Source organism: Cricetulus griseus, chromosome 2, assembly GCF_003668045.3.
Source record: "Cricetulus griseus strain 17A/GY chromosome 2, alternate assembly CriGri-PICRH-1.0, whole genome shotgun sequence".
NCBI lineage: Eukaryota > Metazoa > Chordata > Mammalia > Rodentia > Cricetidae > Cricetulus > Cricetulus griseus.
The window spans coordinates 166,047,712-166,069,512 of NC_048595.1; the positions used below are offsets into that span (position 1 = coordinate 166,047,712).

The window sequence follows — 21,801 nt, forward strand, 5'->3', positions numbered from 1 at the left end:
TCAAATGTTCTTGTCCTGTTATTCATACTTAGTTCTTTGTTGTCCAATGGATTTTTCCCTCTGGTTTATGTTAAAAACACAAAATGCACAGACCAAATCAATGACACTGAGAAGGTGAGGAATGCTTGCCTATGATGTTAATGGACAAATCCTTACAAATAACATTTTGAAACTTTGGTTTGGTGTTCTAAGACAAAACCTGAGAGTTAGGGGAAAGACAAGAGAAAGATTTGCTCTACCTAAGAGTTGGATGCCAGCTTAGGCTATGGAAGGGTATTAGAGCAAAGAGAGAAAGAGGGATTGAGGGCTGAGGCTTGGGAAATAGTCTGGAGACTTACACAGGGTAGAGGAATGGTATAAGAGACTCATTCAACTTTTTGTTTGTTTTGTGGGTTTGTTTTGTTTTGTTTTGTTTTGTTCTGTTTTTTGTTTTGGGAGACAGTGTTTCTCTATAGCTTTGGAGACTGTCCAGGAACTCACTTTGTAGACCAGGCTGGCCTCAAACTCACAAGATCCATCTGTCTCTGCCTCCCAAGTGCTGGGATTAAAGGTGTGCCACCAGTGCCCAGCTTCATTTAACTTTTTTTAAGGAAATAAGAAAATAATTCATTCTGACCCAATTAAGAGTAACTGTGATCTGGCAATACGGTACAAGTTAACTTGAATGGTGTGTTTTATTACTAGCCTTGTTGCTCAGAAATGAATTCCTGCCTAACTCTAAACTTTGAGGTCTGCTAGGTCCATGTTTAGAGGATTCCTTGCCAGCTCTGCATGGCACTAATTGAGAACAATTTCTGAATTCTATGACAGTCTTATGTGGGGAAGGTGGACAGCGGCAGGAGATGCGGACAATCCCTAATGGAGAACAGTTTCAGAAGTTGTAGTCAGGTAATCACGGAACTCTCCAAGAAATAACCAGAAGGTTAGAAGGAGGCACAGACCTTTACATAACCCACATGACGAGCCAGCTTCAGTCACATCTAAAGGACAAGATGACTCTAATTGACACCTAGACTCAGATATTTCTGTGTTCTTGATGAAGTCTGAGGGTTGGATAAGGCTGTCCTTATTTTTCTGGTTAATAAGGAAGTTGGGGTGCCTAAGTATACCCAAAGCAAAAAAAAATCCACCCCTAAATAAAGCTAGCTGAGAAGTCCTGCTACTCAGATGTCAGCCTGCTAATTATATACTCAGCAGACATGGCAGGTACAAAGATTAAATTCACCCCCAAGAAAAAAAAAGTGCAAGGGAAAAGCAAGGGATCAGGTTTTTCAGCAATATAAATCTCCTTAGCCGCTAGGCTGTTCAGACAGCACCAGCAGAACTAAGCAGCACTTAGTTCAGTGTCACCCAGTGAAACAAGGTCATCTTGTCCAGGTTTTCTACATTGTTGTGACTTCCAGAGGTGATGGGTTAGTCTGACTGTGTCTCTTTCATACATCTGGACTGGAACTGACCTTCTTGAAGTATCCAGGTCTGGGTCAGCAACCCAAGGACCTTGCCACCACAGGACACATTGACATACAGCTAGCAGAGTCTAGAACACAGTCCCTTTCTCCTGCACAGGCCTAGGTTCGAGGCAGTGTCATCTAGGACAATAAATAGTCTTGGAACTGACTGCCTTTCCTGAATGCAGGCCATACTTTTAAATGAAACACTTCCAGTGTTTAATCTTCCTGAAAATGAGGTGCGCCAGTGTCATGCTAGTCCTGTAGTGTGATGTCAGGATGAAGAGCCTTCAAGTTACCAAAGACAAGAAAAATGGACATATTGGTACCAAGGCTCAAACGTTAAATGATTAGGTAACAAATTCTTTTACAAGTCAAGTTTCCAATTTGTTGTTTAGGAAAAAATGAGGGAGGATGTAGTTTGTCCAACAGTGTTAGGTTTGGGTTTTTTTGTTTTGGTTGGTTAGTTGGTTTTGTTTTTGCTGGGTATTAAACTCCCAGTGATATTTTAAAAACAAACAACTTTCTTGAGCTCGAATTCACATAGCTTACAATTCAATGTGTAACTATCATTACTACCAGTTTTAGAATGTTTTTATTATCCCCCAGAGAAACCCCATAATTTTGGCAATTAGTCATTCCCACTTCTTACCTTTCCTCTCTTCCTAATCCCCTAGCTAAGCAAAATCTCGAGTCTGTTTTCTGGCTTTATAGATTTTCCAATTCTGAATATTTTGTATGAATAAACTTGTATAACATGAGCTCCTTAGTAAAGGGCTTCTTCCACTCAGCATATTTTAAATATATATCCCATCAGTAATTTGTCCTTTTATGGCATAGATTGTTCTAAAATATTTTCTATAAAATACCTATATTAAGAGTGTGAGGGGCTGGAGAGATGGCTCAGTGGTTATGAGCACTCACTACTCTTCCAAAGGTCCTGAGTTCAATTCCCAGCACCCACATGACAACTCACAACTGCCTGATGCCCTCTTTTGGTGTGCGGATACACATACTGACAAAGTACCAATATATATAAAATACATAAATAAATCTTTTTTAAAAAAGAATGTGAGAGGAGATATTGGTACAGATGATATTAACATTAATATGATAAAAAATAACCCCATAAATAGTGTTAATATTAGGTGATGTTACTAAAGCAAAGTTTTAAAAAAGCAAAAGTTGGGAGCCAAGCATGGTGGTGCATCTCTGCATTCCTGGCATTTAAGATGTTGAAGCAGGCCAGCTTGGGCTGCCCAGTCAAACTCCGACTCAAAACAAAAACAACAATAACAAAAAACCAAAAAGATGAACCAAAACAAACTCTCCTCCCCTTCCCTCTCTCTCCCTTCTCTCCCCTCCCTTCCTGTCTCCTCCCCTCCCCAACAGTTAGACAGATTGGTTTTATTTGCCTGTAGTCCCAGCTACTTGGGGAAGGTCTAGAATGTAGGAGTTTGAGGCTAGCTATGCTGACATAGTGAGACCCTGTCTCAAAAGTTAAAAAAGAAAAGAAAGGAAGGAAGAGAATAACCCAAAGCACAGTTTGCCAGAACTTACACATCACTTTTTCTTTAAAAAGTTGAAAATACATGTATGAACTTTTCAAAGAATTCTTGAGAATATTTTTAAAAAGTCTAATTTATGGCTAAAAATCTTGCAGTTTTTGCTGGTCTCCATTAGTGAATTATTCTAAAGAAAAACACCTTTCGTCCACAGACACTTCTAGAAGGAAAAAAGAGAGAGAGAACTTGTCCCAGCTCATTTTATGAGGTCAGTGTAATCTAGATGGAAGGACATTAAAAGAAATGACAATTACATGTTAATTTCCCCATAAAACCCTGAAGAAAACAATTAGCTAATTGAATCCAGTGACATATATTAAAAAGCCATCTTTATAAGGGAAGTTCATTCCGGGAATGCGAAGTTTGTTAGCATTGGAAAATCACCGGTATTCACGTCAATAAAAGTGGGAGAGTGGTAAGATGATCTCTCAGACAGAGAAATTTTTGTATAAAACTTAACATTCATTTACAATAGTAATAATTCTGATCAATTTAAGACTAGGGAATGCCTTTATTCTAATCAGTAATATCTGAAAAATACAGTAAATGTTGTATCTAGTAATAAAAGTTTTGTCTCTAAGCATTTAAGGTTATCTACTTGGTACCATATCCATAGTATAGATTTTGGGCTTTTGTTTATTTTTGTCCCAGCTTTGTTATGACAAACATGGTGACAATCCCCTCCTCAATTCTGGGCAGGGAGCTCTCCTACCTTTCCTTGAAAGTTCCACTTCGAGAGTCACACACAACCCTACTTCCTCGTGCCCAAGCCCTAGGAAACTCCTGAGAAAGAGGGACAGACAAGCAGGGTCTTCTGCTCACAGATACTGCCAGAAAGCGCCAGAACTCCTGCTGGAAGAGGTGTAGGGCAACAGCTTAGTCCAAAATGGTGGGTGAGATGCTCTCACAGATCATTTTTGCAAGAGCAGGACCCCGGCTGCTCCTCCAATGAGACCAGCTCACTCGTTGAACCAGCAGCTGGAAGGAGTTGTTTGGGTCTGTTTTTGTTGCTGGTTTTCTTTGCTGTGCAGTTTCTGCTCCAGCACATCAACCTGGGACTGCAGCCTGTGCACCAACTCCCATGCTATCCACTACTATTGTGAGGTTTGGGGCCACCAGGGAGCCGGCCCCCTTTGGGCAGGTGGAGCATCCCATCTGCACATGGGCTTTGCCCCCGCCCAACACTGGTACCAGTAACTGTCCACAGTATTGACACAGCCCTGGAAACAGCTGGCCTCTTCAGTATTGCATTAATCCACATCTGGTTGGCAAGTGTCTCCCTGCCATCACACAGGCAGCAGCAGTGTCCTGAGAAGATGTAAATCCCTCCATTCCCACATGGAGGCTGGCATATTGCTGCTCTACAAGAGGATCCTGAGGTGCCCTCTGGTCCTCTTCTAACCAGAGCAGCAAGCATAATAAGGCCTGGAGGGAGTCGCCCAGGGCTGTGAAGATAGATAGTCTGGTAGATGGTTCTGTAGGTGCTGCAGGCACACTGTCCATTCCAAGTGAGGAGGAAAGGCTGGTATACACGCTGCACAAAAAACTCTGAGACAGGGTCTCTGGAAATCCCCATGGCACACACTCTGCAGCTGGGCCTGCAGACATGCTTAGTACCACCTACTGCCAATACTAGAAACCATGCCACAAGCAGCTCTTAGGGAGTCCCACCTGGTTCACGTCTCTAAGTAGGGCAGCTTTCTTCTTTTGGTGGCTGCCGAGTCCTGGATGTGCACCATAGCATAGTTGCTAAAATGTCATAGCTAGTACAATAAAGCATGACATATAAATAATTAAATATGTAAGAACTAAAAAGAAAGGGATAAAATGGTCATTGTTGGCAGGTGACATAATCACATGGGTAGGAAGTCCAAAAGAGCTAAACAGATAACCCAATAAATGAGCTTATCCGGGTTGTGGAACATAGTTAACATGTAGGAAATAGCGTTTATTTATAACGTACAGGGAAAAGCCCCATTTGCAAGAGCTATGACTTAGAGTGAAAAGTGAAGCCTACATTTTCAAAAGCTTTCAGAGGGCATATGAACAAAAGAATTTTAAGGGTCACTGGTGTAACAGATGAAATCATAGGCACTGACACAAGTCTGTGGTGTGGCTTTGGAGAAATTACTTCATCTCTCCTGCAGCTAAGTTCCTCCTTCCATCAATGTGGGGTAGCAGCAGGATTCTAATGAGTATGTTGTCATGGTGACTGAATGACAAGTGCTTAGGACAGAAAGTTCTGTATACAGATCCACCATTGTCAACTTGGAGCCTGAGGTATTACCTGATCATTCTCAGGGAGTGCTGGAAGCTGCCTCCCGGAGTTCTACCAGCCTGGAGTATGGGGGAGATAGCACCTACAACCCCCTATCTGGGGAGTCAGGTGTACTGTGTCCCCAGCCACACATATGGCTACTCAGTACTTGAGCTATTGCTGGTCCCCATCAAGATATTCTGGAAGTAGGAAATAGTCGCTGGATTTCCAAGACATTATGAAAAGTAGCATAATTCAATTTTTATATTGACTGTATGTTAAAATGGTCTCTCAGCCATATTAGGTTATGTTAAGTATTAATTAACATATGTTAAGTATTAATATTGACCTCGGGTTTAGGAATATGGCCCAGTGGGGAAGGATGATGGCTGTTCTCCAGCATCCATGTAAAAGCCAGGCATGCCTCCCTATTGTTGGGAGCAAGTAGATCCTGGAAGCTCTCTGATCAGTGGAATGGTGAGCTTCCCTGTCTCAAGGGACTAAGGTGTAAAGTGAGAGAGGAAGGAAGACACCTCCTTGAATGCATATGGGTGCATGCATTCAAACACACACACACACACAACACACACACACACACACACACACACACACACACACACACAACTATTGAGTTCACCTGTCTTTGTAAAGTTTTGTTGTATTTGAGACAGGGACTTACTATGGAAACCAGGCTTGTCTTAACTTGTGATTATACTGCCTCAGCCTCCCAACTGTTTAGATTATTGTATAATTCACCCAGCTTTTTTAGTACTAGTGCATCTACAAAAAAATTCCCAATTACCATGTGAATCTCAAAAGGACAGTATTGCTTTACACAATAAAGATGAGATGGAGTCCTTGAAAGATATGGTTCAGGTCATGTCACTACTCTGTCCAAATCTTCTGCTGACACATGCTGAACTCACCAGAAAGAAACAATCCTGACTAGATGGTATGCATGTGACCAAACTCATCTACAACCAACACAGAGTCTGATGAATTTGAGCATTAATGAAAGGAGAAAACAAGTCACGATCATTTTCTGGACTCTTCAAAATTTAGGTTCTAGCCTTCTGATATGTCTTGAGGCAATCAACCAGATGTGATGATATATTATTTATGATCTAATAAAGCCACTGAAGATCATAATGCAAAGCTAGCCACAGATATAAAAGCTGGGCAGTGGTGGCACATACCTTGAATCCCATGGCTCAGGAGACAGAGGCAGATGCATCTCTGTGAGTTCAAGGCCACCCATGTTCCATCCAATAAATAATTTCCCATCAATGCTCATGCAAACAGCCCTAATTAAACTTGGTTAGTCATGCACACACAAAATACATTAAAGTGAGAGAATTTCTGAGGAAGAAAAGTTCTGGTATCAGGGAGGCAGGGGATGAGAGAGGATAATGGGGACAGTTGTGCTTCACAACTGCCTATAATTCCAGCTTAGGAGATCCAATGACCTCTTCTGGCCTTCATAGACACATCTGCACTAACATGTACACACACATACACATAATTAAGAATAAAATTAATCTTTTAATATCCACAACACATAGTAAGTATGACTGAAGTCAAAAGGTATTCTATTCTTTCCTGTGTCTTTCTAGAAGACTGATTTAGCATCATGTTTAGGCACATGGACATCGAAATCTCCATTCAGCTACTTAGCCATGTGCCCTTGGACCAAGTCACTGAACCTCTCTGAAAATGGATAATTTCTATTTCCCATGGCCATTAAAAAGATTAGATGAGTTGATAAGACTAAAACATTCACAATAGTGCCAAGCACACAGTACCTAGGAAGTGTTACTAAATGGCGTCATGTCTAAATTATATAAATGATGAATTCCTCAAAAGCAGGAACACTTGCATGCATCATTCACAGCTCTGCTAACATGTTGAAGCTTTCTCCTTGCTGAATTCAGCAGTATTAATTTATTAGCAGATGCAGGCATTGTCTTATTTGCTGCTTTCTCCATCTGCTCTAAGTTTAGTACTAAGTAAAGACAGTTGTGGGGGTGGAGGAAGTTAGAGATCTCTGATAGAAATCCATTGGGCTTTTTGTCTTGTTCAAAAGCTGTAATTCGGAAGCATCTGCTGAAGACCATTTTAGGCATGCTTGGCAGAGACTTGTAGCATGTTTAGATTATTGTGTGCATTCATTCGTTGAATCTTTAACCATTTGCACACAGTAGCATCCTCACTTATGTTCCAGGTTTGATACTACTCTATATGTGGGCTTGAATAACTCTCAGTTCATGACATATATAAAATAAATTGGTTTATCCAGTGCAATTATCTTTCTGGATCATGGTAAGTAGAATAGCTGTGATCCCACAGTCTCAGGTTTGAATAAAGACCTCCAGTCCTAACCTCACCTGACGATCTGTACAGTGCATAATAAATAAAACCTTTCAGGTATTCCATTTTGCTGAATTCTTCCAAGCACTCAGCCAACAAGACAAGAAGGTGTGCATCATGGGTTCCATTGTACAGATGAAGACATTAAAATGAAGAGGTGTTAACTGAATCACCTGAGTTTATCAAATGGTAATAAATGGTACAGTTAACACCAAACTAGGTCTCCTGCTGCTCATCAACAGCTTACTCTGCTTTATAGAGGTTAATGGTAAGAATTCCCCCTTTTTCCTATCATTTTTTGCATTTTAATATTAATTAATTTAAAAGTATATCTTTAATTATATGTGTATGTATGAATGTATGTATGCATGGATGTGTGTACCTGTGTGTGTGTGTGTGTGTGTGTGTGTGTGTGTGTGTGTGTGTGTGCATGTGTGTGTCTGTGTGTCTATGTGTCTGTGGAACTCTGAGAACAACTTTTATGAGTCAGCTCTCACCTTCCATTAAGTGGGTCCTGGGGATTGAGCTCAGGTCATTAGATTGAGCACTGTCACCTACAGAGCCACCTTGACTTTTTAATTTGGCAAGAGCTGGAAATTGAACCCAAGGCAACATGTATGTCAGACAAGCTCTATACTGCTAAGCAACACCCACAGCCTTCTCACCTTGTTTAACAGCCCAGTTCTAGGAAAGAGTGGGAAATATTTGTCAATGGTAGTCTGTTGGCATCCTTTAGCAAAGTGTGTGGTTGGTCTCACCTTGTAAATACGATAGCCCCATCCCCCACAGCAATAAGGATTTACAGTGCGTGCATGGTTTTAGGCAGTAGCTTTTACCTGCATGTTCTGTAACTAAGAAACTTTAGAATGAAAGGCAAGTAGGAATCATAGCTGGGGGTGGATGAGATGGCTTATCCGGTAAACTACCTATTGTGGAGCCTGAGTTTGATTCCCAGACCTGAATGGTGGAAAGAGAGGACAAGTTCTCACAAATCGTCCTCTGATTGCCACACGAAAACTGACATACATACACATATACCCCTAACAAAGAAAATACATAAAATGTAAAAAATAAAAATGGAGAATCATTGCTGAAGTAACTAGGATAGTGGCACACAACCTTCTTGTTAATACTCAACCACTTTGTGCCTTACTTCAAGTTAAAGGTGACTATAAAACCAGACGTGGTATACATACCTTGGATCCCAGCACTCTGAAGGCAGAGGCAGGTAGATCTCTGTGAATTACAGACCAGCTGGGGCTACATAGTGAGGCCCTGTCTCAGAAAAAAAAAATCTCACATGAGGTAGAGCAGAAGTAATTCTTTGAGTGGAACTTTGAAGAAAAGCAGTCTTACAGGTTTTTTTTTTTTTTTTTTTTTTTTTTTGCATTGGTTGCAATTTTCATCAGAATTCTTTGTCGTTAAATAGAGGGGAGGGACAGGGGCCAGAAAAGGGAGAGTCTCATAGGTTCATACTCATGCAAGAAGCACTAACTGGAGTCCATGGGTTATTTTTAAAAAATGAGCAGGTCATTAAAGTGTCAGGGGACGGGGACATGTCTGAGGGAGCAAAGGAATGGGTAGGGGGATCAGAGGGTGGATATGTCAGTATACAATGTATACATGTATGAACTTGTCAAAGTAAGAATAAATTTTTGAAATAAATAAATAAATAAACAAATAGAAGATTTAGCTAGAACAGAGTTTTGGGAACTGACTCCATATGTTTGACGTAGGAACTGGTTGTTTTTTTAAAGGAGTTAGTGTAAGGTAAAGACACAGAATGACTAAAATATCTCCATAATTTGTATATGTTATCATATGACTTAGATAAACTCATGTAGACAAGGCAGAAACAGTCAAGGGTTGGACATAGAAATGAAGAGAAAGCCAGATGAACAAAAGGACCCATTCCCCAATCATTGCAGGTGACAGCTCAAAAAGATAATTATAAAAGTCTCTGTCTATATTACAATGGGATCCAGAGGCTCAAAGGAGCATGATTCCCTCTCTCCTGGTAGTCAACTTTTTCTGTTCTATTTTCTTTCTCCATCTACTGAGAGATATCTGCTAGCCATGCAGGCTGATGCTTATCCCTCTTAGTTTTCAACTTTGAATCTTCAACCAAACCCCAGCATAAAGGACCAACGCTCTTCTGGCTTCCTTGTATAAATTCCCAGAGAAGAGCCAGGCATTGGTGGTGCATGCCTTTAATCCCAGCACTCAGGAGGCAGAGGCAGGTGGATCTCTGTGAGTTCGAGGCCAGCCTGGTCTACAGAGTGAGTACCAGGACAACCTCCAAAGCAATACAGAGAAACCCTGTCTCAAAAAAACAAAAACCAAAACAAACAAACAAAACAAAAAAGTTCCCAGAGAAGGATTTGTGACTGGCCAGCACCAGCCTAAGTGGAAGCACTGGGGCAATGGATTGCTAGATTTGGCCAACTTTCTGTTAAGTCTCTACTCTTGAAGTAGATGGGGGAATAGTAGTGTCTTATCAGAAAATTAGTGGTGAAGAATTTGGATGGAGTTAAAAATAAAGGCTCCCAGCTCAGGCCTGTGGAAGCAATAACAGCTATCCCATAGCCACTGCCACTAATTACCACAAATTCAAGGACTGAAAACAATAGGGATTTATTTAATTCATGATCTTATTGTTCTAGAGACCAAAGCCCAAAGAAGTTTCACCGGGCTAAAGTCAGGGTGTTGCTAAAGCTGACTTCCTCCCTAGGAGAACCCATTTCTTTGAAAGGCTGACTCTATTCCTCCTCTCTGGGCTCCTCCCTGAGCTGGTGCTCAGCTCACTTCCTTCCTTAAATTCAGTGTGGGACCTTAATGTTCAGCCTAAAATGATGCTGCCAACACTCACAGTGGGTCTTTTGTCTTCAGTTAAAACTTTCTAAAACTGAACTCAAACAAGCCCAAAGGTGTGTCTCCTAAGTGATGCCAAAACCAGTCAAGTTGACAATCAAGATTGACAGGGGGAGATGGCTTAGTAGGTAAAATGCCTGCCACACAAGCATGAGGACCTAAGTTTGGCTCTGTGCTGCCCCCCTTAAAAAAAACAAACAAACAAAAAAAAAACAAACAAAAAAAACTGTGTGTGGTATCTTCCTGGGGAGGCAGAGACAGGTAAATTCCTGGAACTCATTGGCCAGCCAACCTATCAAATGTATAAGAGACCCAACAATAAGGTAGGGAGCAATTGAGAAAGACATCTGATATTAAACTTGGGCCTCACATGCAAACGTGCACACATGTGGACATGCACACACAAACACACACATTTAGCACATGAACACACTTACACTGTGGCAAGAAATAGCTCACTTCAAGAAGCAAACCACTTGATCCCCACTGAATGGTTTTCTCTCTGGACTTAAGGTTTGTGGTATGCACAACAGCAAAGCTCTCTGTTCATGTGTCAATACTGGCAGGATGGCACCTGGGTGAACACCTGGGGCATTGATGATTTAAGGCAAGGGCTGTAGTCCCAGGCACTCCTAAGAGGCAGTCTGTCTTTGTGTTTAAATTCATTGGTGTTTCTCTAAGGTCTGCAACCCAGCCAGGCAAGGTGGGTTGCCTCTTAAGATCTGATTCTGTTCCTTTAATAAATGATTGTTTCTCTCTCCCAACCCTGCTGCCTGAGGTTGTGATGTGCTGTGTATTTGGTCTCAATCCTGTGATATGGGTGACCTAGTCACTGTTAAGGACACTTAACCTCTCAAAACTTCTGATGCAGACTTGCTTGCTAGGAAAGACATTTATAAGGCCAGAGACAGGTCAACAGAGGTCAGAATGCATGTATGAGTTTTATTGCTTAGGAAAAGAGACAATATAATCAATCTGTCAACCTGGGCAGAGCTGTCATTGGGTTGCAGCTGCCACCAAGTCACTATATTTGAAAGACAGTCTCACCCCCTTAGCAATGCTCTGCCCTTTAGAACTTTCATATAGAGTTTTACTAACCCACAGGGTCAGATGTGATGCCTGGAGTTAGGGACCACATTTCAGAATAACTGCTTCCCTATTGCCAAGGGTGGAGGTATTTTTTCAATTAATTTATTTATGTGTATGTGTTTCTGTTTAAGTGCTCTCTCTCTCTCTCTCTCTCTCTCTCTCTCTCTCTCTCTCTCTCTGTGTGTGTGTGTTGCAATTCATTTGAGTCATTTGAGTTGTTCTTGAGTATGTCCTAGGGATGTAGAATAAAATTACTAATTTTAATTCTAGTTTTCAGCATTACAGATCAAACTCAGGTCCTCTCCTGTGACAAATTTACACTCTAACACTCCATCTCTCTCTCTCTCTCTCTCTCTCTCTCTCTCTCTCTCTCTCTCTGTCTCTCTCTGTCTCTCTCTGTCTCTCTCTCTCTCTCTCTCTCTCTCTCTCACACACACACACACACACACACACACACACACACACACATCATTCAAACTTTTATTTAAAGTTCTTTGGAATACTCCCTTCTGGGTCCAACAACTTGATGCAGTTAGGTTACATTTATCTTGTTCTGTTTTCCCTCTAGAGGGCTTGCTGTTTGGTTTAAGTGTAATTCTGATCTGTAATTATGTAACACATGTATATAGTTCTATGGTAAGCTCTATTGAACAAGAGCACATAACTTATCCCTTCCTCTTCACAGTAATCTATTAAACATTTTAATGATTCAATCTCCTGTTGTTATCATTACCTTGTTTTGAAACAGCATCTCACTTGGCACCCTAGTAAGTTATGTCCTGAAGTATTATTTAAATGGACTTGGGGCATAAACCATGGCTGTCTGACTTGGCCTGGCCTAAAACTCACTCTGTAGTCCATGCTGGCTTCAAACTCGAAATCCTCCTGCCTTTGCCTTCTGAGTAAACGCTGACACCAGTGGTTTGCTCTGCTACACCTGGCTCCTTCCACTATTATTTGTGTGTCATGTCTGTGGTATGCCTATTTGTGCATATGCATGTGCATACATGTTCACATGAGTGCATTTGTGTGGGCAGGTGCATGTGGGGGAGGGGTAAAAGGACACCTTGGGTGTTATTCCTCAGGTGCTATTCATCTTATTTTTCTAAGACAATATCTCCCATTGGTTAGTAACTCACCAATTTGGCTAGTAACTCACCAATTAGGCTAGTAACTCTCCCATTGGCTAGTAACTCCAGGGATCTGCCTGGCTCTGCCTCCCCAGTGATGAGATTGCAAGTGTGTCAGCTATTATATAGCCAGCTTTTTTTTCCCATTTGTGGGTTCTGGGGATAGATCTCATCCATATTGTGCCATATTTGCTTATTTATTTGTGACATATTTATTGATTTATTGTGTGTGTGTGTGTGTGCGTGCGTGCGTGTGTGTGTGTGTGTGTGTGTGTGTGTGTGTGTGTGTGTGTGTGTGTGTGTGCATTGCAACATGACACACATGTAGAGAACAGAGTTCAACGTGTGGGAGTTGGTTCTCTTCTTACACCAAGTGGATTCTGGGAATCAAACACAGGTTGTCAGGTTTGGCAGCAAACTGCCTTTACAGCTGAGCCCTTTTGATGACTTCTATATCATATTTTAAAATTTTCTAGCTGTGTAGTTCTTTCCTTTGTATTCTATAAAATTGTTTTATAAGTGTATATGTATTTTGCCTGCATGTAAGTTTGTATACCTCCTGTGTGCCCAGTGTGGAGGTTCATTAGATGGTTTTGGATCCCTTGGAAATTAAGTTACAGACCATTGTGAGCTACCATGTGAATGCTGGGAATTGAACCTGGATCCTCTGGAAGAACAGCCAGTGCTCTTAATTACTAGGCCATCTCTCCAGCCCCCTCTTCAAATAATAAGAATCCAGCTTCTAATATATTAAAAATGGAAATTTTGTCTATAGATTTTTTTCTTTCTTTTACTTTGTGCTCTGTTTGTACAGCTTCCTACCTCTCGTTATCTTCTGGACACTACAAATATTTTAATAGTTTGTTCATTAAATCTTTGATTCTGTTCTGATTTGTTGATTTTTCTCTACTCTCATCTTTATTATTTACTTTCTAATTTTTTTCTTCCTGGTTTTTGTACTGAATACTTTCTTATTTGATTTTTCTTGTTACGTACAAAAAGAATATGACATGATAAATCTTACAGTACTACTTCAAACAATGGAGTTTTCATAGTAAGATTTTTTTAATTGTAATTTATTGATTACAATCACCACCCTTCCTGGTCATGTTAAGTTCAGACAGACTTAAACCTTTTGATGTTCCTGTCTCAGATTTTTCTAAGAGTTGGGATTACAGTTGTGTACCACCATGCCCAAGCACACTTTATTTATTTCCTTCCCTCCCTCCCTCCCTTCCTTTCTCTTTGCCCCAGTGCTGGGGATTGGATCTATGGTCTCACACACATGCTAAGCAAGTACTATACTACTGAGCTATGTCCTCAGCTCAACTTATTTCAAAGCTAAGTAGTAGGACTCAGGACAGTTAGGGAATTTACTCCTTTTGTGGGGATCTTGGTTCCCAGCTTCCAGTGGGGCTACTCACAGCCACCTGTAACTCCAGGTCTAGGGGATCTGATAGTCTCTTCTAGCCTCCACTAGCACCCACAGTCATACATACACACACACACACACACACACACACACACACACACACACAGAGAGAGAGAGAGAGAGAGAGAGAGAGAGAGAGAGAGAGAACCTAAAAGAATAGTATTCCTTACATTCTTAAACTTCAAGGAAATTTAAACTATTCGTTTTTAATTGGTTTTTAAATTTATTGCATTGTGGCCAGTGAATATAGGCTATATGATATAAATACTTTGACATTTATTTCAATAAATAACCAGATGTGACTGACTGAACATTGTGGTTGGTCCTTTTTTCCCCCTGATTTTTCCTGAGAGGGTTTCTCTGTGTAGCCTTAGCTATCCTGGAACTCACTCTTGGCTGGTCTCAAACTCACAGAGATCTGCCTGCCTCTGCCTCACGAGTGCTGGGATTAAAGGTGTGTGTGCCACCACTGCTTGGAGGTCCATGTGTTCTTTCTTGTGTGCTTGCTTGCTTGTTTTTGAGCCTCTTGTATTCCAGGCTCACCTCCCTCGAATTCCTCATCTTCCTACCTCCACCTCCCAAGTTCTAGGCTTATAACATACCTAGTTTCTGTGGTGCTGGAGATCCAACCCAGGGTCTCCTGCCTGACAAAACCAGTACTCTACCAAGTGAGTCACATTCTGAAGTCCCAATCCATGTGATCTCGAAAAGAGGGAATATATTCATTGGGGGGGGCATAAAGCTCACTATTAGACTGAAATTAGTTATTACTATCTACATTTTAAAAGACTATTGGGTAACACATATCTGTAATCCTAGCACTTGGGGGACTGAGGCAGAATGGTTGAGTCTAAAGCCAGCCTCTGCTGTTTAATGAGACTATATCTTGAAAAAATGTACACACAGACCCACACCAAAGTGTTTGCCCATCAGATTCTGTGTAACTGTCACACTCAGCTGTGCCAAGAGAGCTACTGATCTACCATTTTCCCAAGAGACTTCATTAAACTAATGACAATCCACTCTTCTACCCACTGTTGGTTTATATTTTAGAGCTATAGTATTAAGTGATAGCTTGTATTCCCTAAGCCTTTTGGATCAATGTTGTATAATAAAGTTTTCTCTATCAGGCGTTTTCTGTGTTAAGGTCCATGCTAAATCATGTTGGGCTTCCTTAGGTCTGCATCTACCCGGTGTATCACTTACTTTTCTCAGTGCTGTGACAAAGTATCTGACAAAAGCCATTGAAGGAAGGTTTATCTGGCTCATACTTTGAGGGTACTGTTCCTAACAACCAGGGAGAAGTGGCAGTGAGAGTGGCTCCCTGTGGCAGGAGGTATGCCAGTGGACTGCTTGCATTGTGTCTGCAATCAGGAAGCACAGAGACAAACACAGGTGTTCCGACACTTCCCCTTACTCCTTCCGTTTTATTCAGATTTCGGACCCAGCCCATAGGATTGTGCCACCCATATTCAGGGTGGGTTTTCCTCCGACTCAGTTAACCTCTCTGGAGACACCCTCACAAACAAGTTCTGAGGTGTGTCTCTTAGCAGATTCCAAATCCAGTCACCTTAATGCCCTGCTTGTCAATTTTCCATCTCCTGATGTTCAAGCAATGACTCATGGGGCACTTTTGGAGGTAGTGTTATGCTATAGAATGGCAAGGGGGCCACAAGATCCAGCTTATATAGATGCAACAGATGGCCTTAGCCGTTTCCTATCATGTCACCTCACCCTGTTCACACCCATATTAGTCACCACTACATATTTATCTTGTAGCACAGTGCCCAGCACCTGGTGGCACTCGGTACATATTTGTTCAATAAATGAATGTACTCAGAGACCATTCGGTCAGTCTCAGTGGCATGTATCTGTAATCCCAGATACTTGGGAGGGTGTGGCAGGAGGGTCACTTGAGTCCAGAAGTTCACAGCCTGTGTAGGCAAAAAGGGAGACATTTTCTCAAAACAAACAAATAAACAAACAAACAAATCAAAGCAAGAGCATGAAGCTTCAGTAGGAAAACGGAAACCCTTTCAGAGTTGTCATTTCTGGTACGTTTACACTTTCCAAGTCTCTTCAGACACCATCTCTCTCTAGTTTCATTTGGAGATTCGGTTTTCTTGCCTTGCCTTGGGTTGACCTTTGGACTGTTCTATGCATACACTGAACTTCCTTCCGCTTCGGGGTCTTCATATCTACTCTTCTCATATTTGTGCACCGCTCACTTCTTGCTTTAGTATTACTATTATTTGCTGGGTTTTTGTCTTGCCTTGTTTTGAGACAGGGTTTCACTATGTAGCTTTGCCTAGCCTGGAGCTTGGTGTACGGGCCAGAGTAGCCTTGAACTCCCACAGATCTGCCTCCCTACATCCACCAAGTGCCGGGAATAAAGGCACGCGCCACCATGCCCAGTTCATAGCTTACTTCTTTACATCATTCAGGTTCCTGCCCAAATACCAGCACTTCAGAGAACCTCCTGATTGTCCAGTGTAAAACTGTACCTGACTTCTCCCAACCTCATTATACGCTGTGATCTTTTGAAGAAAAATAGGAGCAGCTTAATTAAACACCCCATGTTGATCACGTGTATCAACCACTAGAATGTAAGCTCCTTAAGGGCAAGGAATTTGTCTTGTATATCAGTATATTGCCATCCAGGGCAGTGCCTGACAAATGGTGGACTCTGGGTAGATTGTTATTGGATGTAAGCTTATGTAGATGATTTAACTGAGGTTCGGGATATGTCTAGTAACTTGCCCAGGAGCAAAGAGCTACACAGAGCCAGGATTGTTAATTCCTCGTCCATTTGAAAGATTGTTTATATTCCAAAGATGTTGTGCTACTGTTTCCTAATTAAATGGAATGTAAACACACACGACAGTAAATGTCACAGGCTCGTGGCTGCTTGGATGAGATCAGTGAGATGGAGTCACTGGGAGGAGGCAGACCCTGTTCTGTGAACAAATGATATTTGGAAAGATGGGGAGGGGAGGGAGGCACACTGCCTCATCCCAGACCCTAGTAGGCTAGTGACTGCCCACTGGTTCTTAGCCTTGGCTGAAGAATCCTGTTTGAAGTTTCCCTTCCCAGGACAGCAATGAGGAGAGAATATCTTCCAAAGAGCTTTAGTGGACTGTGGTTAACTGTAGTCTTGACCACATTCTAACTAACTGGTATAGCTTTGGGCAAGTTCAAGCAAGTTCCAATGAACTTCACAATTCTCAGGCAATGCTACTTGCCTGACTGCTGAGCAAGGAGGGCCAGGCCTCAGAGAAGAATTTGCCTACAGCATCTTTCTTTCTAAAACAAAAAAGGGGGGGTAATAATGTGTTTTCATGTATATGAGTCAGGACACACGTGTCATGGTGATTGCAGAGACAGTACAACCACAGGTGCCTCACCTACCCTATTTGAGACAGGGTCTCTTGTTTATCACTTTATAGTTAGGCTAAATGGCCCATGAAAGGGTGGGGATTCTTCCACCCCCCTTCCATCTCACTGGAGGGGTGCTGGGATTACGGAGGTGTATCGTTGTATCGGGTATTACATGGGCCTCATGCTCAAGTGCTTTGCCCACTGAACCATCTCCCCAGACCCCAAGGGCATCTTTTTAAAAGAGGACCAGTGATACTGTTGAATCAGGTAGGAGATGACTTGGGAACCAGCTTTTAGGCTGCTGTAGGAGGGTGCCTAGAGTTGTTCTTTTACTTCATTATTGAAGATGTGTACCCTGCCCAGGAAGTTTCCTGGATGGTGAAGGCAGTAGCAACCAGAGGCAAGGAAGAAAAGGGGAGTTCCCAGGCAGCCTCTAGATGCAACTGGTTCGAAGTACCCGGGAAACCAAAATCAATCATTTAAAAGGAGAAGAGGTAAAGGTCGACAGGTGACAGTCAGCACTTACAAAGATAAAGGGACAGGAAAATCTCGGGGTGGTGGTGGTTGTGTCCGGGAAGCCTCAGGGACGTGAGGGTTCTGCAGGTCACCACTTTGAAGGAGACTGAGTCGTAGACCCATTCCTCATCCCTCCAAATCTTTCACGAGGAGATGAAGGCACCATCTACTCAAATGCCTGTACATCCTCCTCATCAGCACCCATCTGGTGAGCCCAACTCCCAGCTCTGAAAGTGACATTACATTATCCTGGGGCTTCTAAATACTGATTTGGATCCTATGTAAAACTGATTATTTTCCTCAAGTATCTATTCAAGAATAATGTTTGAAAAATATGAAGCAGATAGGGCTGATAACATGGTTGAGCAGATAAGAAGGTGGACTGACTGCTTTTGGAGAGGACCCAAGTGTAAACCTCAGCACCCGTGTCAGGGTTCACAACCACCTGCAACTCCAACTCCAGAGGTATTCAGTGCCATACACCCATACAGTTAATTAAAACTGAAAATGTTAAATATGAAAAGAATTTGGCATTGTTCAGTTATACTCACAAGACTGAAAGCTAAAAATGTACAAGGCAAATAATAATTAGAAGAAACTTTTATCATTCAAATGATGCCACAGTACGACTGCCAACTCTTGTTTTATTTTTTTTCCTGCTTTTGATGAACTTGTCATTTCTGGCACTCCTTTCCTGTAATATCCTCTCACGTGCCTGTGGCATCGAGAGTTAGATGGCAAGTTCACCTGTTAGGAAACTCTTCCTCCAGCTTGCCCACACAGTCAACTGAATCAAATCCTTCCTCAAAATTCTCAAATTGTGTGTGTGTAGTTTAAAGATGCAGAAATGTTTCTTAAGACCCCTTCCAGGTTCTCTAAGATCTGGCTTCAGGCTACAGCTATTTGTAGTGAAGGGCAGCACCTAATACACACACACACACACACACACACACACACACACACACACACACTATGTAGAAGGAAGGCTGGGACTATAGAGGGTTCAGATTCTAGGTCTGGGGCTGAGGGTATATGTAGAACAGCGGTACTGCATGTGTTCAATGTATATTGAAGTCCTGAGCCCAATCCTCAGCAACACACACACATACGCAAAACCAAAAAATCCACAAAATAAATTCTGTTCGATATCACTATTTAATCTCTATTCCATAATATCCTTTGTAGAAAAGAAAAGGGGTGGGGCATGTCTGTTAGCCTCCTTGATCTGGACATTCAGGACCCTTTTCTTTGGTCTTTGTATCTTTTGAAAAAAAAAGTCAGAATGTCCCTCAATAAGTAGTCAAGTTATTTTAACTTTTTTGCAGTTCAGAAGATTGAACCAAGGAGGTCCAAGTTAGGTTTGTCTTTGAGGTGGGACTACGTAGCCCTGGCTGGCCTAGAACTCACTAGATAGACCAAGTTGAGTTCAAACTCAATACGTAGACCAGGCTAGCCTCAAATTCATACTAATCCTCCTGTCTCGGTCTCCTAAAAGCTGTGATTACAACTGAGCACCACTGTACCAGGCCCTAGCCTTTACTTTTCATTTTGATACGTCTTGATATGTTGCTCAATATATCTATGATAGTCTTTCATTAGACTTATTCTGTAGCCAATGTTGGCCTCAAATGGTCTTCCTGCCTCAGCTTCTCAAGTAACTGGGATTATAAGTCTATACATCTAGGCTTGGTATACTTCTTAACTTTTGTTGAGTTTCATCACTTACTGATGGACTACAGTGTTTGCTTTCTGTTGGACCAAGTAACAGCATAGCATATGGCAGGTGTGGGTAGTTGAACAAGTAGCCAACACTGATTAGACCTTTGTTAGTCAATCCTCAAGTGAAGTGGCTTACCCCAGTTCTATCTCTCAGGTTTTACTGCACAGCTCTGTGAGATGGATTTCAGAAGGAATTGCGACAGACTCCCTTATCCGAGTTCTGGAGGCTGAAATTCCAGCTTGAATCCAGGCCAGCTGGCCTCCAAAGATGATTTGTTTAGTAAGTACTCTTACAGTGCTTTGCTTAAAATGTAATTTTCAGATAAAATTTATATAACACAGAATTCACCATTTTAACCCTTTGAGTATTTAGTCTGGTGTCTTATTATATCTGCAATGTTGTATAATCATCAGCATTATCTAATTCTAGAACATTTCTACCATCCCCACAAGAGACCCAACGCATCTTGGCTCCCTCTCTCCCCTGACTACTCTACCCTATTAACTGACTTCAGCATCTCTGGATTTTACAGCCATACAATGGAGTATATTGAACAGTGTAAAGGACAGGATTCTTCATTCACACACATAGTAATTCTTGGATCTCAAAACATGTTGAGTGAAAGAATCCATGTATAAAAGGCTGCATGCCTGAGATTCTACTTATGGGAACTTCTAGAAAAACCCATACCATCAAGAGGGCCTGAGGATACGCATGGCATGATGGACCTTTTAGAGGGATTTGGTGTTTTAAGACTTGGTTGTGGTGGTATCAGCTCCACGACACATACATCTACAGAAATGCATTAATTGTCTACTGGAAAAAAATATTTCAATATCTAAATTCTATCTCAATAAAAACTATAAAAAGTCAAACATATGTGGTCCCAAGTTCATGAACATGTCTTTTTTTATGTTCTGCTTCAAATTTATTTTCCTAGGTGCATCTCTTGTCCCCTCCTTGTGCTCGAACAAACACTGTGGAGCACTTGCTGTATTCAAGCTGGTACAATGACATGAGAAAGGGGAGCCTCATGGAATTTGCATTATGTTCTGTCTGTAGCAGGGGGAATATCAGTGTGGTCCTAGAGAACTCCCCAAAGGATAGGATTGAGGCAATGAGTCCCAAAGAGTCTAGGTTCCAGGCATGTTGAATTTCAAGTCTGAATCAAGTTTAAATCTAAGTTTTCAAACAGGTAACACATTTACATGGTTTCAAAAGAAATTCAACAGTGAAAAAATGTCCTCCCACCCAACTTACATCAGCTCTGTTCTTACCCCATGTGGTAGCACCACACTGTGGTAAACAGATTACTCCTCTTTTAAAGCATAAACGACAGCATAATTTTCTCATTATCATCCCTGCTTCAGTGGGCATCACATCTCTGGGATATATAGTCTGACATCTTCTGTTGTATGGATGTACCATAATTTATTCAAATCGTTTCTTTTTGATAAACATTAGTTTTATCTATTTACCATAACATGTAATCCATTGTGTAATCTTTTATAAATAGTTTGCTGGCTGTTTACATGGGCAAGTATATCTGTCGCTGCATATTGATTTTTAAAAACCATTTTACACAGACATACCAGCAAATTTCTAAGTCTGTTCCCTTTGCTTTGAAAATCCCCACCGTTTCCTGTCAGCCAGTAACTATTTCATAAAACTCAGCTGAAGAATTGCTTTTTCTAAAGCCTTCTAGATTTCTCTCCCCCCCTCCTCTCGGCATTACACTCCTACACCTTTAGAATCATCCCAACATTCCACAGTAACCCACAAGACCAGGAGCTGTTCCAGAATGCTGGTTGGTAGATTCATCTCTGACTCTCTCAATATTTGGCACATAGTAGGCACCAAGTATGACATTCAATGCACTAGTGAAGGGACTGGGACCCCTAACTAGATATTGTGCTGCCATCTCTCCCTGTCAGCACTGTCAGTGGCCTCTTGGGAATTCTGAGGGTTGCTGCCAGACAAAGATGGACTGTGGGGTTTTCCCCTCCCCTCCTAATTCCTTCCTTCCTG

General features: G+C 41.6%; 1 pseudogene; it reads right to left on the minus strand.

The window, feature by feature from the left end:
• Positions 1 to 4,097: 4,097 nt before the first annotated feature.
• On the minus strand, positions 4,098 to 18,176 carry LOC100773628 (annotated as a pseudogene).
• Positions 18,177 to 21,801: the final 3,625 nt, after the last annotated feature.